This window comes from Ceratotherium simum, chromosome 2 (assembly GCF_057802395.1).
Source record: "Ceratotherium simum simum isolate JZ-2026a chromosome 2, ASM5780239v1, whole genome shotgun sequence".
In the NCBI taxonomy this organism is placed as follows: domain Eukaryota; kingdom Metazoa; phylum Chordata; class Mammalia; order Perissodactyla; family Rhinocerotidae; genus Ceratotherium; species Ceratotherium simum.
Window position 1 is genome coordinate 10,686,700 of NC_141901.1, and position 16,150 is coordinate 10,702,849.

The 16,150-nt window shown below is 37.5% G+C and overlaps 1 protein-coding gene across 4 annotated transcripts in view; it reads left to right on the forward strand.

The window, feature by feature from the left end:
* The window catches only part of RABGAP1L (RAB GTPase activating protein 1 like), a 701,003-nt gene that overhangs the window by 448,266 nt on the left and 236,587 nt on the right, over positions 1 to 16,150 (forward strand). The gene's annotated exons all lie outside the window — the stretch shown is intronic.

A 16,150-nucleotide genomic window follows, 5' to 3' on the forward strand; every position in this document is an offset into this window, starting at 1 on the left:
TGAACTAGAAGATAGATCATTTGAAATTATCAAGTCAGAGGAGTAAAAAGAAAAAAGAGTGAAGAAAGTCATTGGGAGTTATGGGACATCAAATGGAACAGTATACACTTATGGGAATCCCAAAGGGAAAAGAGAAAGAGAAAGGGAGAAAAAGTCTAATATTTAGAGTAATAATGGCCAAAAACTTCCCAAACTTGAGGAGAGAAATACATTTCCAGATTCATGAGGCCTAAAAGACCCCAAATGGTTAGAATCCAAAAAGGATTACGCCAGAATATATTGTAATTAAATTGTCAAGGATCAAAGACAAAAAATTTTGAGAGCAGCAAGAGAAAAGCTGCTCATCACGTATAAGGGATCCCTCAGAAGACTATTCAGTTTCTCAACAGAAACATTGTAGGCCAGGAGAGCGTGAGATGATATATTCAACATACTGAAAGAAAAAACTGTCAACCAAGAACACTATACCCAGCAAAGCTGTCCTTCAACAATGAAGTAGAGATAAACCCCAGCAGCAGTGGTGGCACTAGCAGTGGTGGTGGTACTGGCAACCCCTCTGGCAGAGGGGATGGAGGGTGAAAGTGGTGAGTGAAAGTCTGCCTGGCCCCAGACTGCAGCTGGAGGGTCCCATTGCTCCTCAGCAGCTCTCGGACTTCAGAGAAGAGACATCTGTGACTGGGGGGAGAGAAAGGAAAGGGAAGGATGCAGACAAAGAGAGCTGAAGGAACACTTTTTGGTCTCTGTCCCAGGAGTTTAGCAAGAGGACCACCCAGGACTTCCAAGACCCTCCCACTTGAGGAGCCCATTACTGGGCTGTGGGCACACCCAAAGGCTAAGCACACACCTCCCCCATTCTGTTGCCAGTGCTTTTTTTTAAGCATGTGCTCCCAATTATAGTGATGAGGCACCTCGGGTAAGAGAAACCAAGAACATGTGCTATATCACCACCTGCTGGAGCACAAAAGGCCTCTAATTGCCAATCTAACTGTTAGAATCAAAGTAAACAAAATTCTACCTAAATAAGAAAGGTGTTCACTACTTCAAATGCAGCAGCAGAGGCACATCTCATCAAATACAGGGACAAATCACGGTGATATGGTATCATAAAAAGAAAATAACAATTCTCGTGCAGCAAAACTCAGAGACACAGAATATTGTGATCTAACTGATAGAGAATTCAGAAAAGCTGTTATGAAGAAATTCAGTGAGCTACAAGAAAACCAAAAGGCAAATAAATGAACTGAGGAATAAAATTAATGATCAGAGGGAGTACTTTACCATTCTAAAAAAGAACCAAACAAATTCCAGAGCTGAAGAACTCAATAAAGGAGATGAAGAATGCATTAGAAAGCATTGGAAATAGAGCAGATCAGATAGAAGAGAACAGGTGATTTTGAAAATGGGAATCTAGAAGTGATTAAGGTGGAAGAGAAGAGAGAACTAAGATTTTTAGTAAGTGAGGAAACCCTATGAGAGCTATTAGACTCTATTAGATGAGCCAACATAAGGATAATGGATACACCAGAAAGAGAAGAGAGGGAGAAGGGGACAGAGAGTTTATTTAAATAAATCATAGCTGAGAACTTCCCAAACCTGGGGAAAGAATTGGACATACAAGTCCACAAAGCTAATAGATCACCTTATTATCTTAATGCAAAAAGATCTTCTCCAAGACACATTATAATAAAGCTGTCAAAAATCAGTGATAAAGAAAGAGTCATAAAGGTAGCCAGGGAAAAAAAGAAAGTAACCTACAAAGGAACCCCCACAAGACTATCAGCAGATTTCTTAGCAGAAACTCTATAGGCTAGGAGAGAGTAGAATGACATATTCAGAGTGTTGAAAGATAAAAATTGCCAGCCAAGAATACTCTATCCAGCAAAGTTATCCTTCAGATATGAAACAGATATAAAGGCTTCCAAGACAAACAAAAGCTGAGAGAGTTCATCACCACTAGACCACCTTACAAGAAATGTTGAATGGAGCTCTTCTAGCTGAAATGAAATGACAAGAGTACACAAAACTCTGAGTAAGGTGATAAACAGATAGTCAGAATTAGAAAACTGTAACACTATTTTAGAATAGGATGTTAAACAATTATAGCAAAAAAGTTAAAGGGAAAAAAGCATTAAAAATAACTATAGCTACTACAATTTGGTAATGAATTCACAGCATAAAAAGAGATAATTTTTGATCGCAAAAATATAAAAGGGAAGGAGTAAAGGGTGGGGCCTCTATAGGCAAATGAAGATAAGTTACTCTCAGCAGAAAAAGGACTGTTTTACCTGTGAGACATTTTATGCAAACCTCATGGTAACCACAAAACAAAAGCCTAGAGCAGAGACACAAAACATAAAAAAATGGAAAGCTGAGCAAATCACCATGGAAAACCGCCAACTTAAAAAGGTAGAAAGAAACACAAGGAAAAAGAAACAGTGGAGATTCAAAACAACCAGAAAACAAAAGATAAAATGGCAAAAGTGAGGTCTTACATATCAATAATCACCCTAAATGTAAATGGATTGAACTCACCAATCAAAAGGCACAGTGTGGCTGGATGGATTAAAAAATAAGACCCAACTATATGCTGCCTCCAGGAGACTCATTTCAGCTCTAAAGACACACACAGGCTCAAAGTGAAGGGTTGGAAGATGATGTTACCAGAAGAAAGTGGGTATAGCCATACTTATATCAGAAAAAATAGACTTCAAGCCAAAAATAGTACAAGAGACAAAGTCATTATATAATGATTAAGGAGTCTATACATCATATACATTGTTATATATAACAATCCTGTATATATATATATATATATATATATATATATGTACACTCCCAACACCCGACCATTGAAATATTTTAAGCAAATACTAACAGATCTTAAGGGAGAAGTAGACAAGAATACAATAATAGTAGGGAACTTCAGTACCCCACTCTCAGCAATGAATAGATCATCCAGAGAGAAAATCAACAAGGAAATGTTGAAATTGAATCATACCCTAGAACAGATGGACTTAATGGACATATACAGAACATTTCATCCAACAGCAGCACAATACACATTATTCTCAAGTGCACATGGAACTTCTCCAAGATAGATCATATGGACATAGATCATGATAGGACACAAAATAAATCTTAGCAATTTAAGAAGATTGAAATTATTCAAGTTATCTTTTCTGTCCACAATGTTATGAAACTAGAAATCAATAAGAGGAAAGTGAGAAGATCTACAAATATGTGGTAACTAAACAACACACTTCTTAACAACTAAATAGGTCAAAGAAGAAATCAAGAAGGAAATAAAAAGCTATCTTGAAACAAATGAAAATAAGAATACAATGTATCAAATCTTGTGGGATGCAGCAAAAGCAGATCTAAGAGGACAGTTTATAGCAAAAAATGTGTATACTAAGAAATTAAAAAAAGCTCAAATAAATAACCTAACTTTACACCACAAGGAACTAGAAAAAGAAGAATAAATTAAGCCCAAAGTTAGCAAAAGGAAGGAAATAATAAAGATCAGAGTGGAAAGAAATGAAGTAGAGACCAGGAAAACAATATAAAGGATTAACAAAACTAAGAGCTTGTTCTTCAAATAGATAAAATTGAAAAATCTTTAGCTAGATTAACTCAGAAAAAAAAGAAAATACCCAAATAAAGAATACTAGAAATGAAAGAAAGAAAGAAAATTACAACTGATACTGCAGAAATGCACAGGATCATAAGAGACTACTATAAACAATTATGTTTTAACAAATTGCATAATGTAGAAGAAATGGATACATTTCTGGAAACACACAGCCTACCAAGACTGAATCAGGAAGAAATAGAAAATCTGACGGACTAATAACAAATAAACAGATTGAATCAGTAATCAGAGACCTCCCAACATAGAAAACTTCAGGACCAGATGGCTTACCAGTGAATGCTACCAAATATTTAAATAAGAATTAACAGGTCCTCCTCAAACTCTTCCAAAATATCAAGGAGGTGGGAACACTTCCAAACTCATTCTACAAGGCTATCATTACCTTGATGCCAAAACTGATAAGGATACCACAATAAAAGAAAACTATAGACCTCTGATGAATATAGATACAAAAATTCTCAACAAAATATTGGCAAACTGAATTCAAGAACAAGTTAAAACGATTATACATTATGACCAAGTGGGTTTTATCCCAGGGATACAAAGATGGTTCAACATACAGAAATCAATAAATGTAATATATCACATTAATAAAATGAAAAGTAAAAATTACATGATCATCTCAATAGATGCAGGAAAAGCATTTCACAGAATAAAATGTCCTTTCAAGATAAAAACTCTTAACAGATTGGGTTTAGAAGGAATTAACCACCACATAATAAAGGTCATGTATTACAAACCCACAGCTAACATTATACTCAAAGGAGAAAAATTGTAAAGTTTTCCTTTAAGATCAGGAACAAGACAAGGATGCCCACTCTCACCACTCCTATTCAATATATTACTGGAAGTCTTAGCTAGAGCAATTAGGCAAGACAAAGAAATGAAATGCATCCAAATTGGAAAGAAAGAAGTAAAATTGTCACTATTTGTTGATGATATGATTTTATACATAGAAAATCCCAAAGAGTCAACCAAAAAATTGTTGGAACTAAGCAACGATTTGGGTAAAGTTGCAGGATAGAAAATCAACATACAGAAGTCAATTGTATTCTTTTACACGAATAATGAAACATCTGAAAAACAAATAAACAAAACTATCTCATTCACAACAGCATCAAAAATAATGAAATACTTAGGAGTAAATTAACCAAGGAGGTGAAAAATCTGTACAATGAAAACTATGAGACTTTGCTGAAAGAAATTGAAGATGACATAAACGAATGGAAAGACATCCTGTGTTAATGGATCGGAAAAATTAATATTGTTAAAATGTCCATAGTACCCAAGCTATTTACAGATTCAGTACAACCCCATCAAAATACCAAAGCCATTCTTCACAGAAATAGAAGAAACAATCCTAAAGTTTGTGTGGAACCACAAAAGACTTTGAATAGCCAAAGCATTCCTGAGAAAAATGAACAAAACCAGAGATATCACACTTCCTGATTTCACACTATATTACAAAGTCATAGTAATTAAAACAGCATGATGCTGGCACAAAAACAGACACATAGACCAAGGGAACAGAATAGAGAGCCCAGAATTAAATCTCAGTACATATGATCAACTAATATTCAACAGAGGAGCCAAGAACACCCAATGGGGAAAGGATAGTCTCTTCAACAAATGGTGCTAGGAAAACTGGAGAAACACAGGCAGAACAGTGAAATCGGACCCCTATCTCACACCATTCACAAAAATTAACTCAAAATGGATCCAAGATTTAAACATAAGACCAGATGCTATAAACTCCTAGAAGAAAATGTAGGGAAGAAGTTCCTTGATATTGGTCTTGGCAGTGATTTTTGGGACATGATGCCAAAAGCACTACCAATGAAAGCAAAAATTAACAAATGGGACTACATAAAACTAAAAAGCTTCTACACAGAAAAAGAAACAATCAACAAAATGAAAATACAACCTACAGAAAGAGAGAAAATTTTTGCAAACCATATATCAGATAAGGAGTTAATATCCAAAATATATAAAGATCTCATACAACTTAATAACAAAAAAAAAAAATCTGATTTAAAAATGTGCAGAACTAAACAGACTTTTTTCAAAAAGGACATCAAAATGACCAACAGGCACATGAAAAGATGCTCAACATCACTAATTACCAGGGAAATGCAAATCAAACCACAATGAGACACTGCCTCATACCCATTAGAAGGGCTATCATCAAGAAGACAGGAGACAACAGGTGCTGGTGAGCATGTGGTAAAAAGAAAACCCTCATACACTGTTTGTGGGAATGTAAATTGGTCCAACCACTATGGAAAACAATATAGAGGTTCTTCAAAAAATTAACCATACAATCCAGCAATTCCACTACTGAGTATATACCCAAAAGAAATGAAAACAGTATTCCAAAGAGATATGTGCATTCTCATGTTTATTGCAGCATTATTCACACTAGCAGAGATATGGAAACAACGTAAATGCCCATCAACAGATCAATGGATAAAAAAGATGTGGTATATATACACAATGGAATATTATTCAGCCATGAAAAAGGAGGCTGTCCTGTCATTTGCGACAACATGGATGGACTTTGAGGACATTATGCTAAGTGAGATAAGTCAGACAGAGAAAGACAAGTACCATGTGATATCACTTATATGTGGAATTTAAAAAGAAAAAAAAAGTCAAACTTGTAAAAAGCAAAGGGTAAAATCGTGGTTACCAAGGAATGGGTGGTGTGGAGATAAGATTGATGTTGTTTAAGGGTGCAAACGTGCAAAAAGTAGTAAATAATCCATAGTGATCTAATGCACAGTATAATGAATATAGACAACAATATTGTAGTATAATTATGTAATGTGATAAAAATAGCTGCAAATGCAATCATATTACAATATATAAATATATCAAAGTAACACATTGTAGACCTTAAATTTACATCATGTAATATGTCAAATATGTTCGATAAAAAAAAATGAAGTATAGATAAAGACTTTCCCAAACAAACAAAAGCTGAGGGAGTTCATTGTCACTAGACTTGCCTTTCAGGAAATGCTAAAGAGCATATTTCAAGCTGAAATAAAATGATGCTAGTTAACATCATAAAAACATGAATGTGTAAAATTTACTGATAATGTTAAATACATAGTCACAGATTCTCTAATATATAATGGTAGTGCATAATTCACTTACGACTCTTATTTAAAAGTTAAAAAGCAAATATATTAAAAATGACTATGACTACCATAACTTTTTCTCACAATATGAAAAAGATATAGGGGGCCGGCCCGGTGACATGTCAGTTAAGTGCACGCACTCTGCTTTGGCGGCCCAGGGTTCGCCGGTTTGGATCCCGGGTGTGCACGGACGCACTGCTTGTCAAGCCATGGTGTGGCAGCATCCCATATAAAGTAGAGGAAGATGGACATGGATGTTAGCCCAGGGCCAATCTTCCTCAGCAAAAAAGAGGAGGATTGGCATTGGATGTTAGCTCAGGGCTGATCTTCCTCACACACACACAAAAAAGATATAAATTGTAACATCAATAACCTAAAGTGTGTGTGTGTGTGGGCGGGAGCAAAAGTACAGTTTCTGTGTGCTATTAAAGTTAAGTTGTTATCAACTTAAAATAGGATGTTGTAACTACAGTCATGCATCGCTTAACGAGGAGGATATGTTCTGGGAAATGTGTCATTAGGCAATTCCATCATTGTGCAAACATCATCAAGTGTACTTACACAAACCTAAATGGTATAGCCTACCACAGACCTAGGTTCGATGGTACTAATCTTATGGGACCACTGTCATATGTGCAGTCCATTGTTGACTGAAATGTTATTATGTGGCACATAATTATATAAGATATTTGATGTAAGCCTCATGGTTACTACAAAGCAAAAACGGATGATAGATTCACAAAAGATAAAGAGAAGAGAATCAAAGCATATCGCCACAAAATGTCATCAAATCAGAAAGGAAGAGAGCAAGAAAGGAAGCAAGGAGCAAAGGATCCACAAAACATTCAGAACACAATTAACCAAATGTCAATAGTGAATCCTTATGTATCAATAATTACTTTAAATGTAGATGGATAAATTCTGCAATCAAAAGACATAGAATGGCTGATTGGGAAAAAAACAAGATCCAATGATAAGCTGCCTAAAGAGACTGATGTTAGCTTTAAGGACACATATAGATTAAGAATGAAGGGATAGAAAAAAATAATTCAAGCAAATAGTAACCAAAAGAAAGTAGAGGTAGCTATACTTATATCAGAAAAAATAGCCTTTAAGTTAAAGGTTAAGCTAAAAGTGGTCAGAAGAAACAAAGAAAGTCATATAATGATAAAAGGGTCAGACAATCAAGAAGACATAACAATTATAAATACGTATGCACCCAACATTGGAGCACCTAAATATATAAAGGAAATACAAGCAGAACTAAAAGGAGAAATAAACAGCAATATGGTAATATTTGGGGACTTTAGTACCCCACTCTCAACAGTGGATAAATCATCCAGGTAGAGAATCAATAGTGAAACAGCCGATGTGAACAGCACTGTAGATCCAATGGACCTAATGGACATATACAGAACATTCTCTTCAATAGCAGCAGGATACACATTCTTCTCAAGAGCACAAGGAACATTTTCTAGGGTAGATCATATGTTAGGCCACAAAAATGTCTCAATAAATTCGAGATAGAAATTATATCAAGTATCTTTTACAACCACAATGATATGAAACTAGAAGTCAGTACCAGGAGGAAAGCTGGAAAAGTCGCAAATATGTGGAAATTAAGTACACTCCTGAACATACAATGGATGAAAGAAGAAATTATAAGGGAAATTAAAAAAAAAATACCTTGAGACAAATGAAAATGGAAACACAACATACCAAAACTTATGGGATGCAGCAAAAGTAGTTCTAAGAGAGAAGTTTTTAGTTATAAATGCGTACATCAAGAAAAGAGAAACAACTCAAACACCCTAACATTACATACACCTCAAGGAGCTATAAAAAGTAGAACAAACTAAGCCTCAAGTTAGCAGAATGAAGGAAATAATAAACACTAGGAAGAGAAATAAATGAAATAGAGAATAAAAAACAATAGAAAAGATTAACAAAACTAGGAGTTGGTTCTTTGAAAAGATAAACAAAATTACATACCTTTAGCTAGACTAACCAAGAAAAGGGGGAGACGACCAAAATAAATAAAATTATAAATTAAAGAGGAGACGTTATAACTGCTACCAAAGTAATACAAAGGATCATAAGAGACTACTGTGAACAAATTATACATGAAGAAATCGGACAACCTAGAAGAAATGAATAAATTCCTGGAATCATACAACCTACCAAGAATGAAGAAATAGAAAATCTGAGTAGACCAATAACAAATAAGGAAATGGAACTAGTAATTGTAAACCCCCCAAAAAATAGAAACCCAGGACCAGATGGTTTCACTGGTGGATTCTACCAAACATTTAAAGAGTTAACCAATCCTTCTCAAACTCTTCCAACAAATTGAAGAGGTGGGAGAACTCCCAAACTCATTTTACAAGGCAAGCATTACCCTGATAACAAAACCAGATGAGGACATTACAAGAAAAGAAAACTATAAGCCAGTATTTCTGATGAATATAGATGCAAAAATGCTCAACAAAATACTAGCAAACTGAATTGAACAGTATATTAAAAGGATCATACACCACAATCAAGTGGGATTCATCCTTGGGCTGCAAGGATGGTTCAACATATGCAAATCATAAATGTGATACATCACATTAATAGAATAAAAGATAAAAATTATGTGATCATCTCAATAGATGCATAAAAGCATTTGACAAAATTCAACAGCAATTTGTGATAAAAATTCTCAGCAAATTGGGTAGAGAAGGAATGTACCTCAGCATAATAAAGACCATATATGGAGATCTCGAGTCAAGATGGCGGCGTCGGCGGACTCGGAACTCACCTCCTCCCGTGGACACAGCTGGTTTGCAACTGCTCGTGGAAGAATTGCCACTGAGACGGAGCTGAAAACTGGATAAGAGGAACTCCTGCAACAACGGACAATCCTAACTGAGGTGGAAGAGGCGGAGACTCCCTTCTGGAGAGGAGAAGCGCTGCCTTCACAGGTCGCCGGCTTCACAGCCGCCAGGAGCAGCTCACAGGTGCGCGGCCCTCCCTGGAGGCCCAGGGCCCGGAGCCAGGGAGCACCCCCGCTGTGGGCATTTTGTGGACCCAGCACCATCAAGACCAGCGGCATAATATTGGACTTTGCCTGCTGCTAGGACATTGGGGAGTACCCCCAGAAAACCCAGTTCACAAAGAGACTAAGGCCGGCTCTTGAAGGGCCCGCGCACAGATTCACCCATTTCAGAAAGCATCCTAAAATCACCAGAAAGAAAGGTGCACAGTGCTGTGGTGAAAAGAGACTCACCTAATAGGCCCTGAGTGCATCTCGGTGAGGGGTGAGACCTCTCCAGGGACTGGGACATTGGTGGCGGCCACTGTTGTGGCCTGGTGTGGGCGTGCTGACACAAACGCCATTGGAGTTCTCCCTGAGGCCTGCTAGCCCAGGGTCTGCCCCACACGCTAGAGCACCGATTTAATCCAGCTCAGCCAGGGCAGGCAGCCAACCCTAGAGACTGGCCCCACCAAACAACAAGCCCTCAGGCAACTTGTGGGCCTGCAGAGATTGGTGAGTGGATTCTCTGCAGCCTGGCAACTGAGCCGACTTTAGTGGGGCAGGGTGTGCACAAGGAGCCGGTGGAGAGTGTGGGGCGGTGGCAGAGTGTGTGGGGCTCCCGCCGTGGAGAGACGGGGTCCACTTGGGGAGGTCGGGGCGCACACACAGGGCAGGACTGTGTTGACTGTGTGTGTGGACCTGTGGGCAACAGGGCTTGTCAGCTGCAGAAGACTTGTGCTTCTCAAAGACCCACATAGGGGGTTTGCCCCACCTTCCAAAGCCTGAAACAATTGGGTGCTCCTGTGCCTGAGGCCAGCCACACCCAGCTGCAATCCTCAGAGAGCTGACAAGAGACCTAATAGGGTAGAGGCTTACAGCAATTGTAAGGCCCTGAGCCTAACAACCTGCCACGCTGGGGGCCTACTCACTTAAAAGAGATACTACAACACAAATATGGTATTAAAACTTGCAGCCAATTGTGCTGGGGCTCCCCACACCTGATAAAGAGACTGAAGGGCCCACAACAACTACAAGCAGCTGAGCATTACAACAGCTGGCCAGAAGCATAACTCGGCCTCCCTGGGTGCCTACAGGGAGAGCAAACAGGCCACAACAGAAGGACACACGTAGCCCACATAGGGGCCACCCCTGGAACATTGAGAACTGAGGGAAGCACACTGGAAGCCTCCTAAGGCATCACTTACATAAGGTCACCTATCCAAGAGCATGAGACGTAGCTGACCTACCTAATACGTAGACACAAGCACAGGGAAAGAGGCAAAATGAGGAGGCAAAAGAATACATTCCAAGTAAGGGAACAGGACAAAACCCCAGAAAAGGAACTAAGTGAAACAGAAATGAGCAACCTACCCGACAGAGAGTTCAAACTAAGAGTGTTAAGGATGCTCACTGATCTGGGGAGAAGAATAGATGAACTCAGTGAGAATGTCAACAAAGAAATGGAAGATATAAAAAAGAACCAATCAGAAATGAAGAATACAATACTGGAAATGAAAAATTCATTAGAGGGACTCAAAAGCAGAGTAGAGGATACAGAAGAAGGGATCTGTGAGCTGGAAGAAAGACTAGAAGAAATTACCCAAGGTGAACAGGTAAAAGAGAAAAGAATTAAAAAGAGTGAGGACAGTCTAAGGGACCTCTGGGACAACATCAAGCACACTAACATTCGTGTTATAGGTGTCCCGGAAGGAGTAGAGTGAGACAAGGGGGCAGAGAATCTATTTCAAGAAATAATAGATGAAAACTTCCCTAACCTAAGGAAGGAAACAGACATCCAGGTACAGGAAGCACAGAGAGCCCCAAACAAGATAAACCCAAAGAGGCCCACACCAAGACACATCATAATCAAAATGTCCAGAATTAAAGATAGAGAGAGAATCCTAAAAGCCGCAAGAGAATGTCAAGTTACATACAAAGGAAACCCCATAAGGCTATCAGCTGACTTCTCAGCAGAAACCTTACAGGCTAGAAGAGAATGGCACGATATATTTAAAGTGCTAAAAGGAGAAAACTTACAGCCAAGAATACTCTACCCAGCAAGGTTATCATTCAAAATGGAAGGAGAGATCAAAATTTTCCCAGACAAGCAAAAATTAAAGGAGTTTGTCACCAAGAAACCAGTGCTACAAGAAATGTTAAAGGGACTCATTTAAGGGGAAAAGAGAAGACCACAAATAGGAAAAATTATCTATTTCCATGATAAGAACGTAATGGATACAAATGCACAAAAAGAGGTTAGACATGATATCAAAAACATAAAAGGAGGGAGGAGGGGAGTTAAAGAGTACAGCTTTCAGACAGAGGTCAAACTAAAGTGACCATCAATTCTGTATAGAAGAAGAAAGGAACAGAGAAGTACTACTAAAACACTGAGAAAAAAAAAAAAGTTAAAAAATGGCAGTAAGTACATACTTATCAATAGCTACTTTAAATGGCAATGGACTAAATGCTCCAATTAAAAGGCATAGGGTGGCTGACTGGATAAAAAAACACGACCTATATATATGCTGCATACAAGAGACACACTTCAGACCTAAAGACACTCACAAACTCAAAGTGAAGGGATGGAAAAAGATACTCCACGCAAATGGCAATGAAAAGAAAGCTGGGGTAGCAGTACTCATATCAGACAAAATAGACTTTAAAACAAAAACTGTAAAAAGAGACAAAGAAGGGCATTACATAGTGATCAAGGGACCAATCCAACAAGAGGATATAACACTTGTAAATATCTGTGCACCCGATGTAGGTGCACCTGAATATATAAAGCAATTATTAACAGACATGAAAACAGAAATAGACAGTAACACAATAATAGTAGGGGACTTTAACACTCCACTTACACCAACAGATAGATCATCCAAACAGAAGATCAATAAGGAAACATTGGCCTTAAATGACACACTAGAACAGATGGACCCAGTAGATATATACAGAGCATTCCATCCAAAAACCGAAGAATACACGTTCTTTTCAAATGCACATGGAACATTCTCCAGGATTGATCACATATTAGGCCACAAAACAAGTCTCCATAAATTTAAGAAGATTGAAATAATACCAAGCATCTTTTCTGACCACAACGGTATGAAACTAGAAATCAAATATATGGAGAAAATCAGAAAAGCCACAAATATGTGGAGATTAAAAAAAATGCTACTGAACAATGACTGGGTCAACGAAGAAATCAAAGAAGAAATAAAAAAATACCTGGAGACAAATGAAAATGAAAATACGACATGCCAGAATTTATGGGATACAGCAAAAGCGGTTCTAAGAGGGAGGTTTATAGCGATACAGGCCTATCTCAACAAACAAGAAAAGTCTCAAATAAACAATCTAACAATGCACCTAAAGGAACTGGAAAAAGAAGAACAAACAAAGCCCAAAATCAGTAGAAGAAGGGAAATAATAAAAATCAGAGCAGAAATAAATGAAATAGAGACCAAAAAAACAATAGAAAAAATTAATAAAACCAAGAGCTGGTTCTTTGAAAAGATCAACAAAATTGACAAACTTTTAGCTAGAATCACCAAGAAAAAAAGAGAGAAGGCACAAATAAGTAAAATCAGAAATGAAAGAGAGGGGTTACAACAGACACCTCAGAAATACAAAAGATTATAAGAGAATACTATGAAAAGCTATATGCCAAGCAATTTGACAATCTGGAAGAAATGGATAAATTCTTAGAATCATACAACCTTCCAAAACTGGATCAAGAAGAAGTAGAGAATTTGAATAGACCAGTCACCAGTAAGGAGATTGAAACAGTAATCACAAACCTCCCCAAAAATAAAAGTCCAGGACCAGACGGCTTCCCTGCTGAATTCTACCAAACATTCAAAGAAGACTTAATACCTATCCTTCTCAAACTCTTCCAAAAAATTGAGGAGGGGGGGAAGCTCCCTAACTCATTCTAGGAAGCTGACATTACCCTGATACCAAAACCAGACAAGGACAACACAAAAAAGGATAATTACAGGCCAATATCACTGATGTACATTGATGCAAAAATCCTCAACAAAATACTAGCAAATCGCATACAACAATATGTTAAAAAGATTATACACCATGATCAAGTGGGATTTATCCCAGGTATGCAGGGATGGTTTAACATTCACAAATCAATCAACGTAATACACCACATTAATAAAACGAAGAATAAAAATAACATGATCATCTCAATAGATGCAGAGAAAGCATTTGACAAGATACAGCGTCCATTTATGATAAAAACTCTGAATAAAATGGGTATAGAAGGAAAGTACCTCAACATAATAAAGGCCATGTATGACAAACCCACAGCTAATATCATCCTCAATGGTGAAAAACTGAAACCTATCCCTCTAAGAACAGGAACCAGACAAGGATGCCCACTGTCACCACTCCTATTTAACATAGTACTGGAAGTCCTAGCCAGAGCAATCAGGCAAGAGAAAGAAATAAAAGGGATCCAAATTGGAAAGGAAGAAGTGAAACTGTCACTGTTTGCAGATGACATGATTTTATATATAGAAAACCCTAAAGAATCCACCAAAAACTTTTAGAAGTAATAAACGAATATGGTAAACTTGCAGGATACAAAATCAACATACAAAAATCAGTTGCATTTCTATACACTAACAACGAAGTAGCAGAAAGAGAAATTAAGAATACCATCCCATTTACAATTGCAACAAAAAGAATAAAATACCTAGGAATAAACTTAACCAAAGAGGTGAAAGAGCTGTATACTGAAAACTATAAAACATTGCTGAAAGAAATTGAAGAAGACACAAAGAAATGGAAAGATATTCCGTGCTCTTCGATTGGAAGAATTAACATAGTTAACATGTCCATACTTCCTAAAGCCATCTATAGATTCAATGCAATCCCTATCAAAGTTCCAACAACATTTTTCACAGAAATAGAACAAAGAATCCTAAAATTTATATGGAACAACAAAAGACCCCGAATAGCTAAAGGAATCCTGAGAAAAAAGAACAAAGCTGGAGGTATCACACTCCCTGATTTCAAAATATACTACAAAGCTATAGTAACCAAAACAGCATGGTACTGGCACAAAAACAGACACACAGATCAATGGAATAGAATCGAAAGCCCAGAAATAAACCCACACATCTATGGACAGCTAATCTTTGACAAAGGAGCCAAGAACATACAATGGGGAAAAGAAAGTCTCTTCAACAAATGGTGCTGGGAAAACTGGATAGCCACATGCAAAAAAATGAAAGTAGACCCTTACCTTACACCATACACAAAAATTAACTCCAAATGGATTAAAGGTTTGAATGTAAGACCTGAAACTGTGAAACTTCTAGAAGAAAACTTAGGCAGTACGCTCTTCGACATCGGTGTAAGCAACATCTTTTCAAACACCACGTCTGACCGGGCAAGAGAAACAATAGAAAAAATAAACAAATGGGACTACATCAAACTAAAAATCTTCTGCACAGCAAAGGAAACCATCAACAAAACGAAAAGACACCCTAACAATTGGGAGAAGATATTTGCAAACCATACATCTGATAAGGGCTTAATCTCCAAAATATATAAAGAACTCATGCATCTCAACAAGAAGAAAACTACCAACCCAATTAAAAAATGGGCAAAAGACCTGAACAGACATTTCTCCATAGAAGATATACAGATGGCCAACAGACACATGAAAAGATGTTCAAAATCACTAACTATCAGGGAAATGCAAATCAAAACTGCAATGAGATATCACCTCACGCCCGTCAGAATGGCTATAATTAACAAGACAAGAAACAACATGTGTTGGAGAGGATGTGGAGAGAAGGGAACTCTCATACACTGCTGGCGGGAGTGCAAACTGGTACAGCCACTATGGAAAACAGTATGGAGATTCCTCAAAAAATCAAGGATAGAACTACCATATGATCCAGCTATTCCACTGTTTGGTATTTATCCAAAGAATTTGAAGACACCAATGCGTAAAGATACATGCACCCCTGTGTTCATTGCAGCGTTATTCACAATAGCCAAGACTTGGAAGCAACCTAAGTGCCCATCAAGGGACGAATGGATAAAGAAGCTGTGGTATATATACACAATGGAATACTACTCAGCCATAAGAAACGATGAAATCCAGCCATTTGTGACAACATGGATGGACATTGAGGGTATTATGCAAAGTGAAATAAGTCAGAGGGAGAAGGTCAAATACCATATGATTTCCTTCATTAAGTTGTAGATAATAACAACAATAAACAAACATAGGGACAGAGATTGGATTGGTGGTTACCAGAGGGGAAGGGGGGAGGGAGGAGGGTGAAAGGGATAATTCGGTACATG